The sequence below is a fragment of the Macaca nemestrina genome, chromosome 2 (assembly GCF_043159975.1).
Source record: "Macaca nemestrina isolate mMacNem1 chromosome 2, mMacNem.hap1, whole genome shotgun sequence".
NCBI classification, from domain to species: domain Eukaryota; kingdom Metazoa; phylum Chordata; class Mammalia; order Primates; family Cercopithecidae; genus Macaca; species Macaca nemestrina.
Genome location: NC_092126.1, coordinates 193,920,620 through 193,944,884, shown reverse-complemented (window position 1 = coordinate 193,944,884; position 24,265 = coordinate 193,920,620). Strand labels below are relative to the sequence as shown.

General features: G+C 34.5%; 1 protein-coding gene and 1 long non-coding RNA gene across 4 annotated transcripts in view; both read left to right on the top strand.

Annotated features, from left to right (window-relative positions):
• LOC139361020 (uncharacterized) overlaps positions 1–23,391 on the top strand; it is a 133,413-nt gene extending 110,022 nt beyond the window's left edge. Inside the window, exon 2 of the long non-coding RNA XR_011618596.1 lies at positions 6,825–23,391. This is a non-coding gene — a long non-coding RNA (uncharacterized lncRNA). The remainder of the gene's footprint in view (positions 1–6,824) is intronic.
• The window catches only part of LOC105485513 (cell adhesion molecule 2), a 1,093,059-nt gene that overhangs the window by 681,160 nt on the left and 387,634 nt on the right, over positions 1–24,265 (top strand). The window lies entirely within an intron of this gene.

Sequence of the window (24,265 nt, the reverse complement as noted above, 5' to 3'; positions counted from 1 at the left end):
ATAAATTTCCTGAGAACACAGGCATAAGTGGCATATACAGAATAGAACCTAGATCTTCTTTTTCCAAATTTTTGACATATTTTACTATGTCACACTGCCTCCACAATTCCACATGGTAAAAATTATTTCTAAGTGGATAAAAAGTACTCTTACAGAATTAAGTGAATATGTTAAAAAAAACTAGTCACAGCAATCTCAATGAAGTACAGTGATTTTAAAAGTCTTCTACCTCTGACGGTATTTCGAAGATTGTTGCACACTGTAGCAATTTTTAAAGAAGTGTTTTCTTTAATCTTTTCAACATTTTGCATGTTCAAATATTACAACTAAAAGAAAAAAATCTTTGAATTGAGGATTTCCTTTTTACTATTCTAGAGCTGCCTTTATATTGTAACATTAGTGCAATAATGAACTAATTTGCTACATCATGGGTAATTTATTTTAGAACACAGTAAAAATTTTAGTGCATAGAACTTAACAAATCATATATACACTAACCTATGTGTTTGTAATGTATGATATTTTGATTTAAATCTAGAAAAACATGTTAATTAAAAATATATGTACAGCCATGCACAGTATAATGACATTTCATCCAATGATGGACTGCGTATATGGCCATGGTCCCTTAAGAGTATAACAGAGATAAAAAAAAGTCCTATTGCTCAATAGTGTTGCAGCCATCATAGCATTGTCATATAGCACAATACATTAGTTGTGTGTTTCTGGTGATGCTGGTGTAAAAAACCTACTGTGCTGCCAGTTGTTTAAAACTATAGTACATACAACTATATACAGTACATAATACTTGACAATGATAATACAAGACTATGTTACCAGCTTTTGTATTTACTACACTTTTTATCATTATTGTAGATTGTACTCTTTCTCCTTATAAAACAAAGTTGGCTATAGAAAGGCCTCAGGCACGTCCTTCAGGAAGTATTCTGAAAGAAGGCATTGTTATCATAGGAGATGACAGCTCTATGAATGTTATTGCCCTTGAAGACCTTCCCGTGGGACGAGATGCAGAGGTGACAGACAATGACACTGATGATCCTGACCGTGTGTGGGCCTAGGCTAATGTGTGTGTTTTTGCCTTGGTTTGGAACAAAAAAGCTTAAAAAGTAAAAAGGTTATTTTTAAAAAATGAAAAATTGAAAAAAGCTTTTCAGGATATAAGGAAAGAAAATATTTTGTACAGTGTATTTTAAGCACTGTGTTATTACAAAAGAGTCCAAAAGTTTTAAAAAATTAAAAATGTATAAAAATTTCACAGTAACCTAAGACTACTTTATTTTTAAAGCTAGAAAATTTAAAAAATGAAATTAGTGTAGCATCAATGAACAGTGTTGATCAAATCTAGAGTAATGTATAAGAACGTCTTCAACCTTTGCATTCACTCACCACTTACTATCTCACCCAGATAGTGAAAGAGAAACCTCCTCTCCCAAAAGCCCCGCTTTGCTAAGTGCCCTATACAAGTGTAGCGTTTAAAAATCTTTCATCCCATATGTTTTTACTGTACCTTTTCTATGTTTTGATATTTTTAAGTACACAAATACTGATCGTTATATTACAATTGCCTACAGTCTTCAGTACAGTAACATGCTCTACACGTGTTTAGCCTATGAGCAATAGACTCATAACCTAGGTGTATGGTAGGACATGCCATCTAGGTTGGTGTAAGTACACTCTGTGATGTCTACACAACAAAATGCTTGTCTCAGAATGTATTCCTAACATTAAGCGTGACTGCATATGTTAGTTATTAAAGAGGTTATTGTTGAATACCTATTATATTCCATTATAATCTTTCTTTAACTGGCAGAATCACTAACAATTATCCTGAAAGGTAAATATTAACATTCTACTCTTTCATTTTTGATACCAGGCATGATTAAATCATGTATCTTCTTTTTTTTATTGAAACATGCATATATGTTTACAAAAGTCATATATTTTTGAAATAAAGAAATGCAAAGATAAATCCTTATGTTGATACTATATCACATTGCATAAACTATGCTTGATTATCAATCATTTAATTTAATTTTTTTCTTTAATATGTTCTAGAATATCTTGAAATAATTGCTTTTGAATTTAAAAGGTATTGTTTAGCTTATTATTTCTCAGAAGGGACAACTTAATATCCGAAAAGGACAATAACTTAGTCAAGAGCACCTAATAAGTGAATGCAATAACAGGATTCAAATGCCTGTCTTCTGATTTCAAAACCCATAATGTACCTACCATTCAAGAACACTGTCCTCCAGGAAAAGATAATATATGGGAAAAGACAAATTTATCACAAAAATTTAGGTGAAAACATGGCCAGATCAAAGCTCCTGAAGCCAAATATGATTAAGTCTAATCAAAGGCATCGAGGCCCCACAATCTGATATTTAATGCTGCATTCTACCAATGTTATATATGAACAAGGGGATATATAACCTTATAAATAACATTTCTGAAAAGTACAAGTCCTGGGATAAAACATTACCCTTTCAAGAAACAAATTCCCTTAACACATCAGGATTGTTCAGTAAATGTTGATTTGCAACCATCATTATTATCTCTTAATTGAATATGTAGATATTACAGATGTCTCCTGAACACTTGAATTAAGTCAGACAAAATGAATAGCCTCTAGAAGATTGCAATTTGAAGAGAAAGCTATAATTGAAACATCTATATAAAATGCATGAATTTCAAAGTACATAGAAAGTGTTTTATGTTATGAATGAAGTTGTTTAATTCTGGACATTTTCCAAAATTATATTTACTTTCTGTGTTTCCTAAATTCTTCTCTCAAATACATATCTCCACAAATTGATACAACTACAATTATGAAAATATTGAAAAAATATTTTCAAATATTGAACATTTGGTTATTTTCTCAAAGTTATGATTTTTAAGACAAGAGGTGTTTGCTTTCTAAACAGAGTTTTTACATGTTTCAGCAGAAAGAGTTATAAGTTATAAGAAGTTCACATAATGTTGACATTTTCCATTTACTGCTTATTAGACTTGTATTTTACTTGAACATTTTTACTGCAAATATTTTCTACCATTTGTTTTACTAAGGTTGTTTTTTTAAATAGGTAAAATTTTAAAATGCTGTTGGATGCCTCTTAAAATTTGCTTAAAATGCCTTAATTATTCTATACATATTTCCCCTCCCTGAAGGTTTCTTTATCTCTAAAGGTTAGTATATATTTTTTCTTTCTTTCATCACAGAATATAATATCAGCAAATCACAGGCATGCACACAAAAAGTACATAAAAAGAGAGATATTAGGGTGTTTTTCTGCAGTCGTTCCTAAAATATTTCCCCAATGTAAATTTAGAAAGGTTTTTTCCTGTTTTTCTTTTTTTGAAGAAGAGAAGAGTAAAGCACTTGTTAAAACAACAATATTTATGATTCTAAAGGTGAAGGTTACAGAGTACATTCCTGTAAAGAGTAAACAAGAAACAAAAATTATTTTAAACTTAAGAGTAATAAAATTCGTTTGAATTTGTTGGTAATATGGGTAAAGGTTAAATAAGAAATGAATATTATTTTAAATTTTTTAAATTGTTGAAAACAATTTCAAAGTTTGCTTTAAAACGTTACAATGTATTAAAGATGTTACGAATCAATTTTTTTTAGTTTTTCATTTTTACGTTTATTAAACTATCATAGAAGATAATAGGTGAATGTCCTTGAAGCATTCAGAAGTAGATGCATGTGAAAATAGTTTACAATCATCAGAAGTGTTGAGAGTTACGCATCGCTAAACATTCATGGCACACTATGCTTTGGTGTTTCCTGTAACATCTGAAACCAGGCATGAAATTCAGGGTCAGCCTTTAGTAGATACAAGAAAAGGTGTCAGCTTGGTGAAACCAACTGCTCCATCACATGCCATTGACTTTTTCAGGTATTAAGTTCAGTCAACTTGTAGAATGCTCTACCACCAGGATTTGTCTTACTGTTTTTTCACAGTACCCAAAGGTATTCCTTTATCTTTGTATTTTCTAGAAACTGCCAATATGTCTATAACTTGTCTTTTGATTTGGATTCTAATTAAAAGGCACATATTTTATGTTATTTTATTAGTAAATTGGATTGAACAAGTGTTTGTACGATGTATTTGGAGAACAGCTTCTAATATGAAGGCAAATAGTGTCATTGAGAAGGAAAAAAGGTTTCAGGGCAGAGACAGAGAGTATCAGAGCCCTGAATCACTGGTATAGAATGCAAAAGGCCCATAGTATCTCCAAATAGGACATGAAAAAAATGACATGGAAGAGGAATAAATATTGAGAAGGGAATATTTCTGCCCTAACTCCAAATCCTTTTATGATCTGAAAGCTTAAGAAAGCAAGATCTTTGACATAAAACAGAAATGTGACATCCAGGTTATCAGTTTTTTTATTACCATTTTTTTCCTTCATCAATTCAAAGCATGTCTAATGAGCACCTACCGAATACCAAGCAATATGTTAGCTGCTTTGAGAGGACCTTGTTCCTCAATGCCCTCTGTGTAATTCTGTGGTCTCCTGCCTCTACCTTGTGTTCTCATAGTACCTTGTGCCTTTCATTGTGATAGTACCTGTCATCAGATAGTACCTGTCACCGGATATTGCAGTCATATGCTTATTTCTCTATTTTCTTCCCATTACTCTGAACATTTCAAATCTCGTTTTTTAATCTGCAGTACTAAATATAATGCTACACCAATCACAGATTTTCAAATGTCATTGAATGAATGAGCAGAGCACAATCCATGCTTTAAGAAGTGATTCAAGGCATAGAATCACTTGTATAATTAGGATCAAAATTTTAAAATGTGGTTTTTGAATATGATGGAATAACATATTATGGGAGAGTAATGTTTACATAGATGACATCTAGTTGGCACTTAACTCATAATCGTGTATTCGTCAGGGTTGGAGAGGAGGAATAAGTGTTCCATGCATCAGCATGGCGGCTGTAATGTATGAGAGAGATTGACATTTTTAGGGAACAGAAAGACGTTTGGTATGTCAGGAGCCAAGAGCTGGTTGGCTGGGAAAGCAGATTGGGATCAGACTGTGAATGGACTCAGACACCATTCTAAAGAAACTGGATGATTTCCTGAAGGTAGCAAGGTATCAGCAGAGGATACACAAGTCAGGTTAAACGTCATTCTGTTAACACCTTAAAGGATAAATGAATGAAAACGTACTATTAACAAAAAGGACAAGTTAGAGATTGTTGCAGAATTTCAGTAGGAAGGTGATTTAGGTGTGATTCAAGATGATGACATTGGATTAAACGGATATTCTGGAATTTAAGCAAGTCTTTGAACCACATTTCTATCTTGCTTCAGAAAGTGGATTTCTACCATCTTAGTTTTTGCCTAATCTATACCAACACCCTATTATGCTCACATTCCAGAGCCAACTAAACAACATTAGAAGAGTCAACCTAAATAATTAGCCTGAGATTGGAGCCCTAAAATCCACTCTGGCTACTAAAGCCCAACTTTGTAACATAGAGCACGTTGAAATTTAAGTCAGAGCTTCTACCACTGCATTACATGTCACAAACATGTTATTGTTTTAATGTATTGCATTAATGCATTTCAGCCTCTAACACTGAGTTCTATTGGTTCTTCATCTTTTCTTAGCTAGATAGAAGTATATACACAAGTGATAGAAGTAAATACACTAGTGATAGAAAATATTGTTTTTCCAATTCAGTTAATCATTCATTATATAAAACTTTTTAAAATTTTCTACCCTATACTGTCATCTCTAGCATCACAAAGCACATAGAACTATAGTGAGACAAGTCTCATATGTTGGCTTCCAGAATAAGTTCTTAAATAGCATGATTTTTATATGAAATGGGAAATTATTAGAGCTGGACATTTTAAAACAAGATTGAAATCAGTTGAAGCAGCCTAAATTCTTGGTCTTGATAGGTTTTTTTCCCAAAATTATATTGTTTGGACAGGGAGAAAGAAGACCGGAGTTAGAATTACATCTAATATCTTAAACATTTTTCCTTTAAACCTCTGGGGGACAGGGCTATCAGGTATGATGGTTAGAATGTAGGCATGAATGGGCCGGGCGCGGTGGCTCACGCCTGTAATCCAGCACTTTGGGAGGCCGAGGTGGGCGGATCATGGGGTCAGGAGATGGAGACCACCCTGGCTAACACGGTGAAACCCCGTCTCTACTAAAAATACAAAAAACTAGCCGGGCGAGGTGGCGGGCGCCTGTGGTCCCAGCTACTCGGGAGGCTGAGGCAGGAGAATGGCGGGAACCCGGGGGGCGGAGCTTGCAGTGAGCCGAGATCGCGCCACTGCGCTCCAGCCTGGGCGACAGAGCGAGACTCCGCCTCAAAAAAAAAAAAAAAGTTTAAAAAAAAGCTGTTGTCACTTTTCATTGAAATTACATGAAATGAGAAAAGAAATTTAAGATTTAATCAATTATGATGATAAAATTTTTAGGAAAAAATTAAGTGTCTGTTATTTGCTCAGATAACCTAACTTTGCAAGATAATTATCCAAACTTTTATGTAACTTTACCTATGATTATCCCACTTGGAAATGCTATTAATGAGGCAGTGGTAATAATGAAGTATCTCACAGAAAAGATGATTCATTATTCAGTGCAGTACAGTCAAGCAAGTTTCAAGTTGCATAATTGTAATAGGAGAAGAAAATGACAAAGATAGAATAAACTTTGTTACCGGGTACAATTTAAATATAGTATTTGGGAAACAAATGTGAAAGACATTTTTCCCTGAAATTAAAACCAACTCATCTGTCTCCCATTCTTTTTCACAGGATTTCATCACAATGTCGTCTCTTGTTGAATTTAAGTGACTATGACATTATTTTTCCTACCTTGGCAAATTTTGCAAGGAGATATTGTCTTAAGTATATTAATAATTCTTAAATATGTTGTCAAAGATTGAGTTTAATTGGGAAAACCATTATAATATTGATTGTTCACGGTTCAATTTCTTGGCAGATATTTCTTCTGCAAGCTACTGTTGACCATAAAAATGAAATTGTGACTTTGAATTGTACCATGCTTGTTTAGTGTAGCATGTATACTTCTTGGCTCAACATCGGCTGCTTTACAAAATGGTATAAAACTGGCTTGTTTTATTTTTCTACAGCACATGATAGGGTACTGCATGTATTATTCAACTTGTTGAAGCATCCTAGAAAAAAATTTTTATTGTGAAAATTGTAGTGACAAGTAGAAATTAATTATTTGTTATCACACAAAGAACTTTTATACTATATTCCCAATTTTGTTTTACACTGAAGTCTTCATTTGAAAATGTGAGCGAAAGATTGACTTTAAATTTCCAGAGATGATTAGCTGCCAGCTCTAATCAAATTGAGAGGTAATTAGCAAATCAAAACTTGATTAGCTCTTTGCTTGATTTACTGAAATTATAGTTTATTCAGTTTAAATAATGGGGGAGGGGAGTTGACTATACTTTAGATACAGTAGAATCAACTATGTTGAAGCAGGAGGGGAGCCCAATACCATAAGCATTGTCTAAACCTGACAATACTGTTTTTGGTTGTGTCTTGATGATATCATAATGCTACACAGTAGTGTTTTGTGTTTTTATGAGAATAAAGGTTTCTATCATTTGTTGACTATAATCTAATGTGATATATAATTTAAGCTTTTAAGGATAATTGTTATATATGGGGTCATTGTTTAATCATAGATGTTAGGGCCCTACCCTCATTATATTCTTAATATGTTTTTATAGACTCTCTTTCCAAATACAGCTACATTGGGGATTAGGGCTTTAGCATACGAATTTTTCAATTCCTGGATATAAAAAAAAATTCAAGGTATGCTAGTTCATGCATTTAACTATTGGATATTTAAGACTGAAGGAAAGCAAGTGAGTATACCCATGCATTACTCTGCTATGGCTACCGAAACAGAGTATCACAGGCTGGTACAAACTTATTTTCTCAGAGTTCTAGAGTCTGGAAGTTCAAGATCAAAGTTTTAGCAGAATTGGTGTCTGGTGAGGGCTGTCTTCCAGGCTTACAGATGGCCACCTTCTTGCTGTACCTGTACATAGATTTTCCTGTGTGTGTGAAAAGAGAGAGGAAGAAAGAGAAAGACGTCTGGCATCCATTCCTCTTCTTAGAAGGATGCCAGTCCTATTGGATTAGGCCCTGTGCCTCGTGACCTCATTATATTCTTAATACTTCTTTATAGGCCCTGTTTCCAATACAGCTACATTGGGGGTTAGGGCTTCAGCATATGAATAGTGGTGGAGGAGCACAATTCAGTCCATAGCAACTAATAATCAGTGTTTCTATACAAAACAAACTTAACAGAACAAACAAATGATAAAAGAGAAGAGAACTTTCTGCTCAGTTACCTTCACTGCCCAATAGCTGCAGGGCAGTGGGAGGCACAGCAGGAAGGTTCTGAGCCGAAAGCGTCCCCAGCACTTCTTGAAATGACACTCAGAGCTACAATCACCCTTCTAGATTTCACCCTCATGGGATGACCACTTTGGTCACAGATATCATGCCTTCGACCAAACTTAAACGTGAAAGCCCTTAGCCAAAATTAGATGTGGAAGTAAGTAACTCCGGCTCATGTCTAGAACTTCAAGTACAGTCGTATGTATTTTAATAACTTTGAAGTCTCAAGAATTGCCAAAACTGCAGCTCATTATTTTGTGTCAGCTATTTTGTAGGTGGTCCAGTCATTCCTTGCTTCCTGAACAAAGGCAGGAGGCTCAAAATGTCACTTATATTTCCAGAAAGACCCTTTTCTGACTCCCTATCAATAGTGGCACCATTGTATAATAATTTTCCTAATGAAGCATTTTTTTTAAGCATTCCATTTTCTGGAAGTGTGTACTAAACTTAATTGTTGAATAACTATATCAAAGTTCTTAAAATGTTGATTACAAGCCCATTGTTCTCTTTTCTGATACTTTCTCTCATCTGGAAAGTATCATACGGAATATACTCAGCCATCATTTTTAATAGTTAAGTTGAAATTTTAATTTATGAAAAATAAAAATTATATCTCATAAGTGATATTCTACCTTTCCTCATATCATTTAGTTGTAGATTTTTTCAAGTAAGGCATTCAAATCACAAGTCAGTTTCAGAAATATAACAAAATTGGTGAAACAGTTAAAAGACAAGCTACATTTTAAACAACTTTTTATTTCAAATAAAGTAATAAAATTATAGAGACATCTAGCTACCAAATACAATTTTCTATAAAACATTTTAAACACATTAGATTTTTGAGGCAAACACCATGTATTTAGACAATAGAAAGTTTCCTCTCTCACTTTGTTTTTTACCTAAAAATAAATATAAATTTGCTTTTACTGGTCTTAGTAGTAAGGTGGTTATGCTAGAACGATATTAAAGTCACTGGGTGATTTTCAGATAACTTTAAAGCTATATTTACTTAGAGATTAAAGCTCTGTAAAAATTTTTTGTACAAAGATAATTTTTTATTAAGATTAATCTTGTAAATAAAATAATGAAATGTTTGTTGAAATAAACTTTTTAAAGTAAAAATATATAATATGTAAAGAATATACTTACAATATGGATATAGTGTTTTTTTCTATTTTAAGAATGATATATTGCCTATTGGCCTTAAAAATATATTCAGAAATAAAAGAAACAACAAAAGAAAAACTTTATTTTGAAACGTTGAACTCTGGGGAGGGTGTAGGAAAATATGCTATTAATAGAAAAATAATTCTCAAAGTGGAACAGCATTCTTGACCCTGGATATACTCCCTATGGTGTCTCTTCTAGAATTATGTTTGAACTAAATCTGCCTTCATGCGTTAGGAGAGTAAAATATTTAAAGCAGTAATACATTTTTTGTTGTTGACTTCCCTGGTCAATGGAAGCCCTCAAGACCAGCCTGGATTCTAGTGGATCATTTCCTGTCATTTCAGTTAACACTTGGGATAAAAATTACATTCATTGTTAAACCTAAATACCCCTTTTAGTTTTCTTCTTCTTTGGAATATAGGTTTTCTATAAGCTTCCATAGCAACTGACTTCACCCTGACCTGTTTCCTAGATGATTGGGTGCTTAGCTTTACAATTGTTATAGACATGTCAATCCAGTTAAATACCAGATAATCATTCCACAATAAATTTTTATGTTCGTATGATTTATTCAAAGGCACATTCTGAAAATCCTCAAAACTTGGTTTACTGGTAAGTAGTTAATGAATGAGGTCAACAGTCAACTAGGAGCACAGAAACTGACTTCAGGTTTCTGACAAGGTGATTTTCTCTAAAAAGAAGTATTCTGGAGCAATAGAACAAAACTGTGAATCAGGTAGTTTGCTTTCACGGTTTCATACAATCACACCACTTCTCATCACTGTATCAACTGATTTTAGAGGAAAGTTGTTTCTCAAGTATATTTGCATTTTAAAACGGAACACTGTAAATAAACCATAAAAAAATCTTGAGGACCCAAAGAAAGGAATAACATTTTAGGCACGATGACATATTGCAGAGGGAAGTTATTTGGAATAGTAGTCCTTCTGGTTACTCCTCAAATCGCAGCATAGAGGTGGTCTATTTTTGACTTATACTCGAAAACTAGGCCAGATTTAAAGCTGGGAAATAAAACATTTTAATATCTTTTTTTATTAGCTGCCAGTATGCCTTGTTGATCTATCTAATCCATTTTGTCACTAATTAACACAGGGCAATAAATAAATGAATTCTTTGGACTGTCTTTATATCCTTGACCTGTGGTAAAACATCCCATGTCTTCTAAAGACACACAAGGTGTTTTTGTTTATAATATATTATTTGATTTTCTATGGAAATTGAAAACTCTCTATTCTAGCAATTCTTTGAACATAACTTGGATTTGTAATCTTAGGCATTTCAACAAGTTAAGCTTTGGTCTCATCATCTATAATATTAGAGGAATTTAATTAGATCAGTGTTGGGAAAGATGAGGGACCAAATTCCCAAAACACTGCCCTTTACCAAGCACCCATGAAAGATACAGATAATTAATTTGTCATGTACTTTTTCTTGCCAAAACTTGTAATATTTATTCAAATTTATACCACTTAGCCATGGTATATAATTTGAGTTTAGCATGGAAAATGAAACCATTTTGCAATCCTCAAATATAGATAAACACAGAGCCTTCCTTTTAGCTTAAGTTTTTAATTGTATTTTTTTTCTTACACCTAGAATGTTGTCTCATTTATACTAGATGCCAGGAGTTTTGTGGAACATATATATTTGTGCAATATACTTAGAAGTTTTAAAACATTTTTAAGATAAAGGAAGTTTTAAAAAATATTTAAGATAGAGGACAACCCTTATACCCTCAGACTACAATACACACTAAAGTTAATCTCTTTTAGAGACTTGTGAAATTTTTTTGCATGGAGAGTGTTTTTGCGATTTTTAATATTTGAAGACACACTTTATAAATGATGCTTTTTTAAAATTGACATTTAGAAAAATTCACTTAAATATAATCTGTACTATATCCCCACATAGAACAAAAGACAAAAAATATTTTAGATGCAATTGTATTTTATAAATGTATTGGGATTGCTAATTTTAGTCAAATATTTTTGTGACCCCTCCCACTTATTAAAAAATGAAACTACAAAGCCATGTAGATATCCATTCAGTAATTGCATATCAACTGTGATTCATATTTCTCTAGACAACAAAAGAAAGGAATTGACTTGCCACTCAGTTGATTAGTGTTTATGTATCACTAGATCCTTTTTGGGTTTGATTCAGTCTCCTTCTATCATTTCCATGTATCCCACATATGTTTCCTCCATTTATTCTGCATTTTTATTAATTTTCTTTCTTTCTTTTATGTGCAACTGAAATGACTTACATCTTGCCCATTAAAAAACTGTTTCAGAACACTTTGGTCTAAACTTGAATACAGATTTTTGCCCATGTTTCTATGGTGTAATTTAGGTAATTGACAGAGACAAAGCCAGTTCACAAAGTTAATTAAAATTTTCCATCTCTTCACTTTCAATTAGTTTCATTGATATGACACATTTTTTTTCTATTTAATGTCTTACCGTTATCACAAGGCAGTACACAGGTTATGCTAGTTTGTCAAATAAATGGTGATTATTAAAATAATATTTAAGTAGACACTATTTTGATGTTTTAATTGTCCTCTTGTCTTTGAGCAGCTGAATGTTGTCATTAGTATTTACTTCATTTACGTAGCAATTTTAATTTGTTCTTGAAGGTTCCCCACGCCCCCTCCCACCTGGGAACCAGAAAGGTTTTAATGCAATGCAAAGGAAATAAGAAATAATAGTAATATGTTTAACTGCAATGTGGTAACTGAAATAATGGTTTAAAGCTATGGCGTCTTTAACTCTGATTATATATGCCTCTCTTAAATGTTTAAAATCATTTATTATGTGGGGCATATAACTCCATTCAATTATATTTAATCTAAAGGAAATTTTATAGGAATGACATTAAAGAAATTTGTGTAGATTAATGTTATAGTCCATCTAAGAAGAAATTCAATAATTACTGAAAGTTTTTCTCCATTACTGAGATTTCACCTGGATGGCTTAGTTTTACACACATTACAAGAGTGTTAACATCTTTTCTTTTGATGCATTTTTGAATTTAGCTTTTTTGAAAGCCATGTAATATTCATGAAAATGAATCATCTGTCAAAATAGGCGTTTTGGTTTTTATATTTTTGCTCATAAATTCAGATTCATCAAAATACTTCTCCTTTGTTCTTTTCCTCCCACAGTGGATTTAATGTCATGTAAAAAGAAAGAAATAAGTTATTATTTTGGTGATTTGTGTTTTTGTAAATTCCTCTAGTGCTCTATTTAGAAAGAGAAGTTAACCAGGCTGGGTGAAGAAATTACTTTTACAATATAATATCCTTTTCTATGGAAATTGAGACCATTTAAAATAAATTTCTATTTTAAAGCAATAACAAAAACAGGATGATGAATACTTTGTAAAAAGAGTTATCTGAATTTAGAACACTTCACAGACTCTTAAGAGAAGAGATTAACTTCATTTTTATTACAATGGCCATTTCAATGTCATTGCTTTCTAATGAAACCACTTCTGTTTCTTAAGAGTTTATTTTGTTTATTCACTTTGAGTCAATAACTAAATATGCTTATTGTTTAGCAAAATATTTATGTAGGACATCCCTTAAATTAATTATTTTATAGAATAGAAAACTTAAACAGCCACAAAATATGACTGAGATATGCATTGCTTTTGAATTTTTATCTTAAATTCTGTTTCCCAAAAAGTTCTAACTCTCATGTTTTGAAATCGATTAAAAAAACATATTCTAAAATCAAGAAGCACTTAGTGTTACCTTCTCTAACCCAGAGAGCTGTAATATCACTGTCTTATGGTACCTTTAGTTACAAAAATCAGAAATGTAGTTAAGTTACCACCTTAAGAGAAAGCAGATTTATGAGATTGTAGATCTCAAGGAATTAAAGGAAAGGCTTAACAATGAAGGCAACAGGACTTCTCTTAAACGACAAAGGAGATCCTGATTCTGCAGTCTTGAGTTCAGCCATTGGTGTAACTTAGCTATGAACGCACTCATGCTTTGTGTCTCGTGGTTTGAGTCTTGATTTCATTGGCTCAGTCCAATTACAAATTAGTTTTCATTTGGTCAGTAACTGGTCAACTATGGCGAGAAGAGGGTGTATCACATTATACAATGGACAACCAGATCTGTGCGAGAGGAAGTGTGTGGAAGAGGATTAGTGAAAAGTGAGGATAATAAGAGCAAGGAAGCAATCAATAGCCATTATATAGGCATCACTTAGACCTCTGTGAAACCTCTTCATTTCCCCTCATCTTTCTCTATAAATTCTGTGTAATTAAATTGGGATTCTCATATTCTGCTCTTTAAGGTGGTTATTTTTTTGTGGCTACATAGTTTATCTCCAAAAAGCATGATGTTCAGTTAAGTGAATGTTCTGGATATGGGAGAAGGCTACGCTCTCAGCCTGCAGCTCTTCTTTGCTGAGCCACAAAAAGTGAAGCCTTCTGAAAATTTCCTCCTGAGGTTGAGATCTTTCTATTACCCATTACACTAGTGGGGAAGTAAGGAGAAACGCTTTTGTGACCAATGTTGTGAGTAGATAAAAATCTCTTTTTGAACAGGCTTTAATAATAATTGTGTTTTAAAAGACAAGCAAATACAAAGTACTGACATGGGGAAGGTTTTTGATATCATATTAAGTGAAAAATTAGTTTCAAAACAGCATTTACAAAGGATACTGAAAGTGTGTGTAACTATGTGTTAGTGTGTGAGTGTTTGTATACAGATATAATATTTTAAGTGATCAGGAAAAGAAAAAGTAAAAAATAAATACCTCCAAAGAGAATACCAACATGCTAAATCTGATTTTTCTACAACAGTGGTTCTCAAAGTGTAAACATGCAGCATCAGTATAACCTGGGAACTTGTTAGAAAAACAAATTATTTCTATTGAATCAGGAACTCTGGGAGTGGGGCCCAACAATCTGAGTTTTAATAAGCCCATGAGCCCTCCAGGTGATTATGTTGAACACTCAAGTTTGAGAACCAGTACTCTAATCTAAATGATATCATTACAGGTGATTTATTTTCTTCCTGGGACTTAATGAATATGTATTTTGTTTAAATTTATAAAGCACCATAAATGTTAATTTTCAAAAGAAGGATGCCTTCTAAATGGCCACATTATATACTTCTTTGTAAACCCTACTCTTGCAGCAGTTATTTGCATACTAGATGCACAAAATGTATGCTGCTGGATTGATTCAAATCGGCTTCAAATTACACATTCATTTCTCCCATTTTCCACACCCCCAAAAATGTACTGAATGTGGTCCACCTAGGTCAAGGTTCATGGGTTGAACAACTTTAACCAATGAAGTGTGAAACAATTTCTTTTAATACATTTCCTCAGGGCTACAACATAAATAAAATTTATCTTGCATAAACTGCCATAGCTTGAGTATGGAATTATTTAATTTATTTCAAAAATTCAAATAAGAATTAATATGATACATTCTGAAAAATTCAATAAACATTTTATGTTGAACTGGATGTCAGCATTAATATTCCATTGCTATTCTTGAGTCTGTTGATGTTGTAGGTCAAATTAAAGGTCACTTAACAAGAGCAATTACAAGGAAGCAAGCAAGTTGCAAATTAGTGTTGTCTTTGTGGATTGGTACTCCACCCATTCAGTTTTTCCAGCTCCAAAGGATTTTATAACAGTTGGTTTACTTGTATATTTTATACTCTGGGCAATATGAAGACATGGTCAGTTAACAAGAAGGAATTTTACAAAAGAGAAGCATGATAGAAATAATTTTTAAGAAGTAAATAAAGACTGCTCCAATAAGACTCAAAGAGACAGATGTAAAAAGACAAATCATGATTTCTGATATAACAAAGAAACTGAAAAGAGATTACAATAAAATATTTTTGATTGTTTTATCTTCTTCGGAGGTTATATAAATTTCTATATAATCTCACTAATTCAGGTCATGCTAATGTAGGATATATTTCCCAAACCTCTTTATTCTTGCTTTCCAAACTCTGACTACATTCTTGGTTTACAATACATATTCTTAGCACTTGGTTATGTTAATCTATTGACTAAACTTAATTTTTTTTTTTTTTTTAGACAGAGTCTCAGTCTGTCGCCCAGGCTGGAGGGCAGTGCTGCGATCTCGGCTCACTGCAAGCTCCGTCTCCCAGGTTCACACCATTCTCCTGCCTCAGCCTCCCGAGTAGCTGGGACTACAGGCGCCCGCCACTACGCGCGGCAATTTTTTTTTTTTTTTTTTGTATTTTTAGTAGAGACGCAGTTTCACCATGTTAGCCAGGATGGTCTTGATCTCCTGACCTCGTGATCCACCCACCTTGGCCTCCCAAAGTGCTGGGATTACAGGCATGAGCCCCCGTGCCCGGCCAACTAAACTTATTTTTAATGACTTAAGATGTCAGTCTCATTGACCCAATTGAAGGATTAGTATCTTGAGAGCCAGGAGAGGCAGTGGATGCTTCCTTTACACCATGCTCTTATTAAATAATGAAAAAATGATATTAATTGGTTGGGCCATGAGCCTTCCAGAAGCAGGGGTTAGCATGTGATATCTGCATTAGTTACCTGGCATCATAACAAATTACCCCAAAACTCAATGACTTAAAACAATGCATACACATGATATGAAGTGATTTGGATTAAAAATTTTAGGCTCACCTTAGCTGGGTCCTGTAATTCACAGTATCAGACAAAGCTAAAATTAAGAGGTTTGATCAGGTACAGTCATCTCAATGCGTGACTTGGAAACAATCTGCTTCTACTCTCACTTGTAGTAATTGTTGGCAGGATTCACTTCCTCCTTGCCTTTTGGACTGAGATGCTCACTTCTATGCCAACAACAAATATATAGTTCTTAACATGGTCGTGGAATAGCAAAGAGATTAGTGTCTGGAACAGAATGTGTGATGGGGGAAAGAAATGGAAAATGAAGCCAGAGTGAAGAGTGGTGGAAAGATTATTTACGACAGTATTACCCAAATGCCAATGTGCATATAAATAACCTGAAAATCTTTTTTTTTTTTTTTTTTTTGAGACAGAGTCTCGCTCTGTTGCCCAAGCTGGAGTGCAATGACACGATATCAGCTCACTGCAAGCTCCACCTCCCGGGTTCAAGCAATTCTCCTGCCTTAGCCTCCTGAGTAGCTGGAATTACAGGCTCATGCCACCACGCACAGCTAATTTTTGTATTTTTGGTAGAGACGGGGTTTCACCATGTTGGTCAGGCTGGTCTCCAACTCCTGACCTCATGATCCACCTGCCTTGGCCTCCCGAAGTACTGGGATTACAGGGGTGAGCAAGCGCACCTGGCCTAACTTGGAAATCTTTAAAAATGCAGATTTAAATTCAGAAGGTCTGGGATGTGCCTGAGATTCTGCATGTTTAACAATGCGGCATTCACATTGTTGTTTGGGGAGTCACACTTTGGGTAGCAAAGAATGAGAATATTAGGATAATTATGTATGTTGCTGGCTTTTACTGTGACAAGGTGGGGAGCCATAGGAGGGATTTAAACAGAGAGTAGAGGTAGGAAGACCAATAAAAAGGTGACTGAAATAAGCAGATGACAGGTGATAGCATCCTAGATAAAGGCAGCAGCAGTGGACAAGTAAAATATGGAACACTTCTAGGTATATTTCTAAAGTAACATTGACAGGATTAGTTAATGGCTTGGCTGTTGTATGAGAGTGAGTAAGAGGAATATAAAAGGACCCCAAGGTTTTTAGCTTAAGTAATAGGAACATAGTGATTGTTTCTTTTCTGAGAAGGAGAAGACTGTAGGAGAAGCATATTTGTCAGAGGAGAATGGTCAAGAGCTTTTTACAATTTAAATTTGTTTTACGATATTTTTTAAATATCCAAATGAAGATGTTGAATATATAAGTCGGGAGTTCAGGGAATGGGTCATTACTGGAGATATAAATTTGGAAAGAATCAGAATATAGATGGAGTTTAAATTTATGGGAGTATACGGCATCACCTAGGGAGTGATTTTCAATAGAGAAGCTGTACAAGTACTGAAACACCACAGTTTTAGGAGACTTACAAAATGAAGCTAATCCAGCAAACAGGGAAAAATAGGTCAAGAGAGATATTTGTTGACAGAGAAAAAAGGGCAACCGGTAACTTAGAAGGAAAATCGGGAGTCACTAGTTTAAAAAGCCAAATGAAGAAAGTGTTTCAAACATAAGGGAGTGATGGATGATGTCAAACGTAAGATGTGGACTGTGAATTGACCATCGGATTTATCAATCTGAAAGCCACTGATGGCCTTGACAAGAGCAGCTCAGTGGATCTATGGGCACCGCATCCCTGACTGGAGTGAGCCGAAGAGAATGGGAGTGGATAAACTGAAGACGGGTTGATTAGGTAATTATTTTGAGGCATTTGCAGTAAATGGGAGCAGAGGCACTGGGTGTTCACTGGAGAGAAAAATAGGTCAAGAGAGGTATTTATCAACAGAGAAAAAAGAGGAACATGGTTGTATGCTGAATGGGTATATCCAGCAGAGGGAGAAAATGTCATAGTAAAAAGTTACCATTATTGGAATGATGTCATTGAGTACGGAAGAGGGGATGGGAACTAGTGCGTAAGAGGAACACAGGGCTTAGGAAAAAGTATGCAGGGTTCATTTAGGCCATGATTTTAACAGAAGGGAAGGCAGCATACATGGGTAGAAGGCTCCGCAGGTACATTGATGAAAGCTTGCAGAAGTTTATCTGAGTGTACCCTTTTCTCAGCGAAATTAAGAAGCATGATTGTCAGCCAGGAAAGAATAAAATAAGTGATAGAGGTTCGATAGTGAGTAGAAGATCCAGAGAGTCATTGAGGCAATAGTAAAATGTCCTAGAGAAATGTAAAAATTCTGTGTAGGAATAACAACCCACTTAATGTTAGTGCCCATGAATTTAAAATTGAATAGCCTCTAATTGTTCTTTTTCCCCATGCCTGTTTTTTGTCACTCCCTTGAAACACCACATGCTGCCTTTAAGGTTGGTGAATTTTTTGTGTGCATAATCCAAGTCTAATTGTGACAACTTGGGTCATGTATTTTATAATTCTTGTATTCTCTACATCATTGACCACAATACTTTAAACTTAATTGTTAATTGATTGATAGCTTTAGTGATAAATGAAAGATAATCATGAATTGTAGAGTTGGAAAAAATCTTAGACATCATTAAGTTAATTCCTAGCATTTTATGGTTGAAAAAATTGGGAATTAAATCAGTTAACAAAGTGGCCCAAGGTCACACTGTTACTGAGACCAGGAATCAAAAAATTATAAGAATTCTTATGCTTTATTTTGGAGTATCCTATTTCATTTTGGCATGCTTTGCTAAAACCACCAAGTTTCTAATAACACAAAATGAGAACCAGGAATCCACCTTGGTTATTGTTTTTTTTTGAGATAGTCTCACTGTGTCACCCAGGCTGGAGTGCAGTGGTGTGCTCTTGGCTTACTGCAATCTCTACTTCCCAGGTTCAAGTGATTCTCCTGATTCGGCCTCTTGAATCCGAGTAGCTGGACTACAGGCGCCTGCCACCACGCCCAACTATTTTTCGTATTTTTAGTAGAGATGCGGTTTCATCATGTTGGCCAGGCTGGTCTCGAACTCCTGACCTTGTGATCCACCCGCCTCGGCCTCCCAAAGTGCTGGAATTACAGGCATGAGCCACCACACCAGGCACACACTGGTAATTTTTTAATTTGAGCCATCTTAACGTAAACATCACTTCTTAATAAAAAAGCCATCATTGTTAGGTGTTTCCTATCTGGTAGGCACTGTACTAAAACTTTGCACGTACGATTTGTTAAAGTCCTCACATCACCACGTTGAGTGAGAATTCTTGTACAGATGGAGAATTTGAAGCTTACCTAATATTAATGACCTGCCTAAAAGCACACAGTTAGTGAAAGAATCATACATTCAAACCCAAACCCAGCAGACTAGTAACTCTCAAACTCTAAAAGGCATCAGAATCACCAGAAAGGTGATTGTTAAAACACAGTTTCTTGGGCCCCATTCCCCAAGTTTCTTAGTAGGTTTGAGATAGAATTCAATAGCACGCATGTCCAACAATTTCTCACTTAAATGCTGTTGCAGCTGGTCCAAGGACCTCCTTTTGAGAACCGCTGCGTGAGTTTGTCTTCCTCATGGAGCAGAAGCCTCCTGAATTTTGCTCCAAAAGTTCCTCTTTTTTTTTTTGTATTCTTTTCGTCACTATCCTAATTTAAGCTCTGTTTTCCCTACTCCGTTCCCTGTCACATCTTGGAGCTTTGATCTTCTGATACTTCTCATACTTCCTACAGTGGAGTGAATGAAGTATCAGGTAAAAATTACATGTTTTCTGTTTTTACAAAAAGCTATGATCCTAACTTTTTTAATTCTTGTTTTTTAGTTTAATTATTTCAGTTTCTTTACTGTGGTTTGAACATTTTTGATATTTTAAAAATTATAAATAATAAAAGTTAAATAAATAAAACTCTCATAAATCAATTTACCTAGAAATTATTATAGCTTGTTAAGAGCTTATATAGCTTTAAAATATTTAAGAAAGGCCGGGCGCAGTGGCTCATGCCTGTAATCCCAGCACTTTGGGAGGTTGAGGCGGGCAGATCATGAGGTCAGGAGTTTGAGACCAGCCTGGCCAACATGGTGAAACCCCGTCTCTACTAAATATACAAAAAAGTATCCAGGCATGGTGTCGTGCACTGGTAATCCCAACTACTCAGGAGGCTGAGGCAGGAGAATCACTTAAACCTGAGAGGCGGAGGTTGCAGTGAGCTGAGATCGTACCGTTGCACTCCAGTCTGGGTGACAGGGTGAGATTCCGTCTCCGAAGTAATAATAGTGATAATAACAACTATAAATTAATAAATACATTCAAGAAAAAATTTAATATACATTCAAGAAAAATATTCAGACTATTAGAATTGCTTCTTATGTGAGTGTACTGTGCTCTATCTCTTCCTACTTGTATCCAAAACAAATATCTTTACTAAATCAGTCACTCTATACTGAAATTCTCATCAGCTCATGAGTCAGATCAAGGATTTTCAATGAATCCCCATTGCCTAATAAATTAAATTCAAACTGAGCACATAGGAATTAGAGATACACAACATGGTATCAATTAGTCTATCTAGTCTGGTCTTCCAATTCTATCTCCCATATCCTATTCAAACATCATTACACTACTTCTAAATATGTCCAGATTTTAGGACTGTCAAACCATTTATCATGCAATCCCATTTTCCTGAAATATTCTAGGTGTTTTGAAATTCTGCCACTTTCTCCCCACTTAGATTCAAGCCATCTCCATGAGGCCTTTTCTAAACTTTTAGCTAGCTGTATTTCTCTACCCTTCTTTGGATCCTTAGTAGCAAATGTTGGTTTTTATGTGTGCTCTTCAAGATGATACAGATATGGATAACTCAAAAAGCGATCAGATTTAAACCCAGATGTGAATAATTATTTTCACTTATTTGAGTTTTCAGCTTTGGTTTTCTTTTTGATTAAATTAAGTAATAATATGCATGTTGTAGAGGAATTCTAAGGATTAAATTAAGTAATACATTTAAGAGAGGCCACGGCATATTCTTATTAAAGGGTTCTCAGTAAATGTTAGTTCTCATAATAGTCATTGATCTTCTAGTTATACGTCACAGAAATCGTAGTCAAATTACCATGAGGAAACAGGGAATGTAATGTTTCTGTCTCAAATGATATCATTAGAATTGTTTCTCCACATATCTTTGTGTTTCTAATTGGCTTTATTATGTGAACTTTTATTCATGTATATGTAGATGCATATTTTCATTATTACAAATAAATACTTGTAGCAACAATTATTTGTATACATTTCTTTTCAGAGCCATATACATATGTATATATACACACATATATGTCTATATAGATATATATATCTGTGTGTGTTTATATGTGTATATATATACATGTTTTGAGTTAAATTGTGTCCTCTAAAATTCATATGTTCAAGTCCTAATCCCTAGTACCTCAGAAAGTGGCTTTATTTGGAAACAGTGTAATTGCAGATGTAATTAGTGAAGGTAAGATCATACTGGAGTTAAATGAATTGGAAGACCAGATTGAACACACTAATTGATGCCATATTGTATATCTCTAATTTGTATGTGTTTGGTTTGGATTTACTTTATTAGGCAATGGGGATTCATTGAAAATTCTTGAGCTGAGCCATGAACAGATGAGAATTTCAATTTAGAGTGATTGATTTAGTTAAGATATGTGGTTTGGATACAAGTAGGAAGAGACAGAGCACATTACATTCACACAGGAAGCAACCGTTCAAAAGTACAGTGGGCATCTAATTCAACATGATCAATATTCTTCCACAAAAGGGAAATTTGGACACCAAGACATAAACCCAGGGAGAATGCCATGTGAAGATGAAGGAAGAGATCTATAATCCAAGGAATGTCAAATACTGCCAGGAAACCACCAGAGGCCAAAAGAGAGACAGGAAACAGGTTTTTCTTCACTCCATTCAGAAGGAACTAACTTTGCCTGATACCTTGATCTAGGACGTCTAATCTCTAGAACTCTAAGGCAATACATTTACTTTTATAAGCCACCCAGTGTGTACTCCTTTGTTATGGCAGCCCTAGCAAACTAATACAACATATTTATAAGATTATCTATCTATCTATCTATCTATCTATCTATCTATCTATCTATCTAGTCTACTTACCTTCTATGTATCCATCTACCAATTCCTTTATAAATATATTGGATATATATGTATGCATATGTTTGTTTACGTGTGTGTGTTCTTGATTAACATCTTTCTGAAATTTCCAGTAAAAAACAAAACAGAACAAAACAAAAACTTTGATTTCTGTTAGTGTTCTTATAGCACAGAAGTTTCTTATAGCACACAAACTCTATTGGATCAACCTGTACATGGTAGCACCCACCTCTAATCCCAGTGCTTTGAGAGACTGAGGCAGGAGAATCACTTAATGCCAGGAGATTGAGACCAGCTTGGGCAATGTAGTGAGACTCTATCTCCAGAAAAAAATAAATAAAGAAAGAAATTAGCCAGGCACAGTGGTGTGCACCTGTAGTCCCAGCTACTTGGGAGGCTGTGGCAGGAAGATCAATGGAGGCCAGGAGCTTGCGGCTGCAGTGAGCTATAAATGCACCACTGCACTTCAGCCTGGGCAACAGAGTGAGACCCTGTCTCTAAATAATAATAATAATAACAACAAAAAATTTTTGAAAACTCTCCTGAAGCCCTTTCCGAGGTTTAGCACAAGCACCGTGGAGGATATGGTTCTTTGGTTTTCCTGCCTGTGTCTTACACTCAGGAGGATATAATTGACAGCCTCATCATAACTTCATTTATCGAAAGTGGTGTTTTCCTCAACAAAGGCATTCTGGCTTACCAGAACATGTCTACTATAGTTTTTCCTTTTTCTTTCTTTTAATATCATAATTTCTGCTACCTGATATACTGGAAAACAACTATATATTTGTTTTGAATTGCTGTTTATTCAGTCTCCTGCAGATATTTTGTAAACTTGAAGATGCAGACTTTGTGTTAGTCATCTTTTTATCCCTTATATCAAAAACTTTATAAAAGGAAACATTACAATAAAGTACTGGGTTAAAGTTAATTTAACTAAAAGAAAAAAGAAGCAAACCAAAAAATAATGCAGAATTATATACACACACAGAGTAATCTGCAAAAATACAAAACAGGACATTGCTTCAGGAAAGCAGGCTATTAGAAATTTTCATTTTCTGGTCTCCTTTCATTCAGAATTCGAGATAAAGCTCTCTATAAATCCTTGTATAGCATTTATTTTTACTAATAAATTCAACATGTGGATTAGAAATTAAATTTGTGACAGCTCTCAGACGCGTTGTTCAGGGCTTAATGCACATATGTGTTACCCAGGATCTTGTTAAAATGCATAGTATGGTTAAGTGCACGTGGGCGTGCTCTAAAATTCAGTATTTCTAACAAGTTCCAAGATGGAACTATTGAAGCTCCTGTGTGGGCCACACCCTGAGCTGCAATAACTTAAACTTGAGCACAAAGTGTGCACCCAATCCAGCTGTGGATGCGTTTAGCCAGCACTGGACTTCAGGTTTTGAAAAAATGAATTAAAATGTCTTCTTATGAACTTGAATACACCCATTTGTCCAATACCTTCTTCATTACTTTAAAACCTAAGAATTCACAAATGTAAATTGTCAACTAGCTGCCAGTGAATGTTTGAGGTTTAGATACCTGCTCATTGATTTTCTCCATTTGTACTAAATGATCCCAGTGACTCATGTGAATGTTTCTAGGACAGGCTCTCAGTGAGATGCACTCGCTCTGGAACCGCAAAAGCGTTAGAGATTTCTGTATTTTTGTGAAAGTATTTGAGTATGTTGAGGTCTTACTTCAATCATTTCTAGTAGTTTCCATTCGTCCTAAATGGATGGAATATATATTATGTTGTCAGTGGCAGGGAGGAGGCAGTAGAACAGTGCAGTGTTGGTTTGCTGGATTTGAATTTTCAGAGAACAGCAGATTGTCTGCAACCTTTTGGACTTTCTCTTTAAGAACTTGCCATGTCCA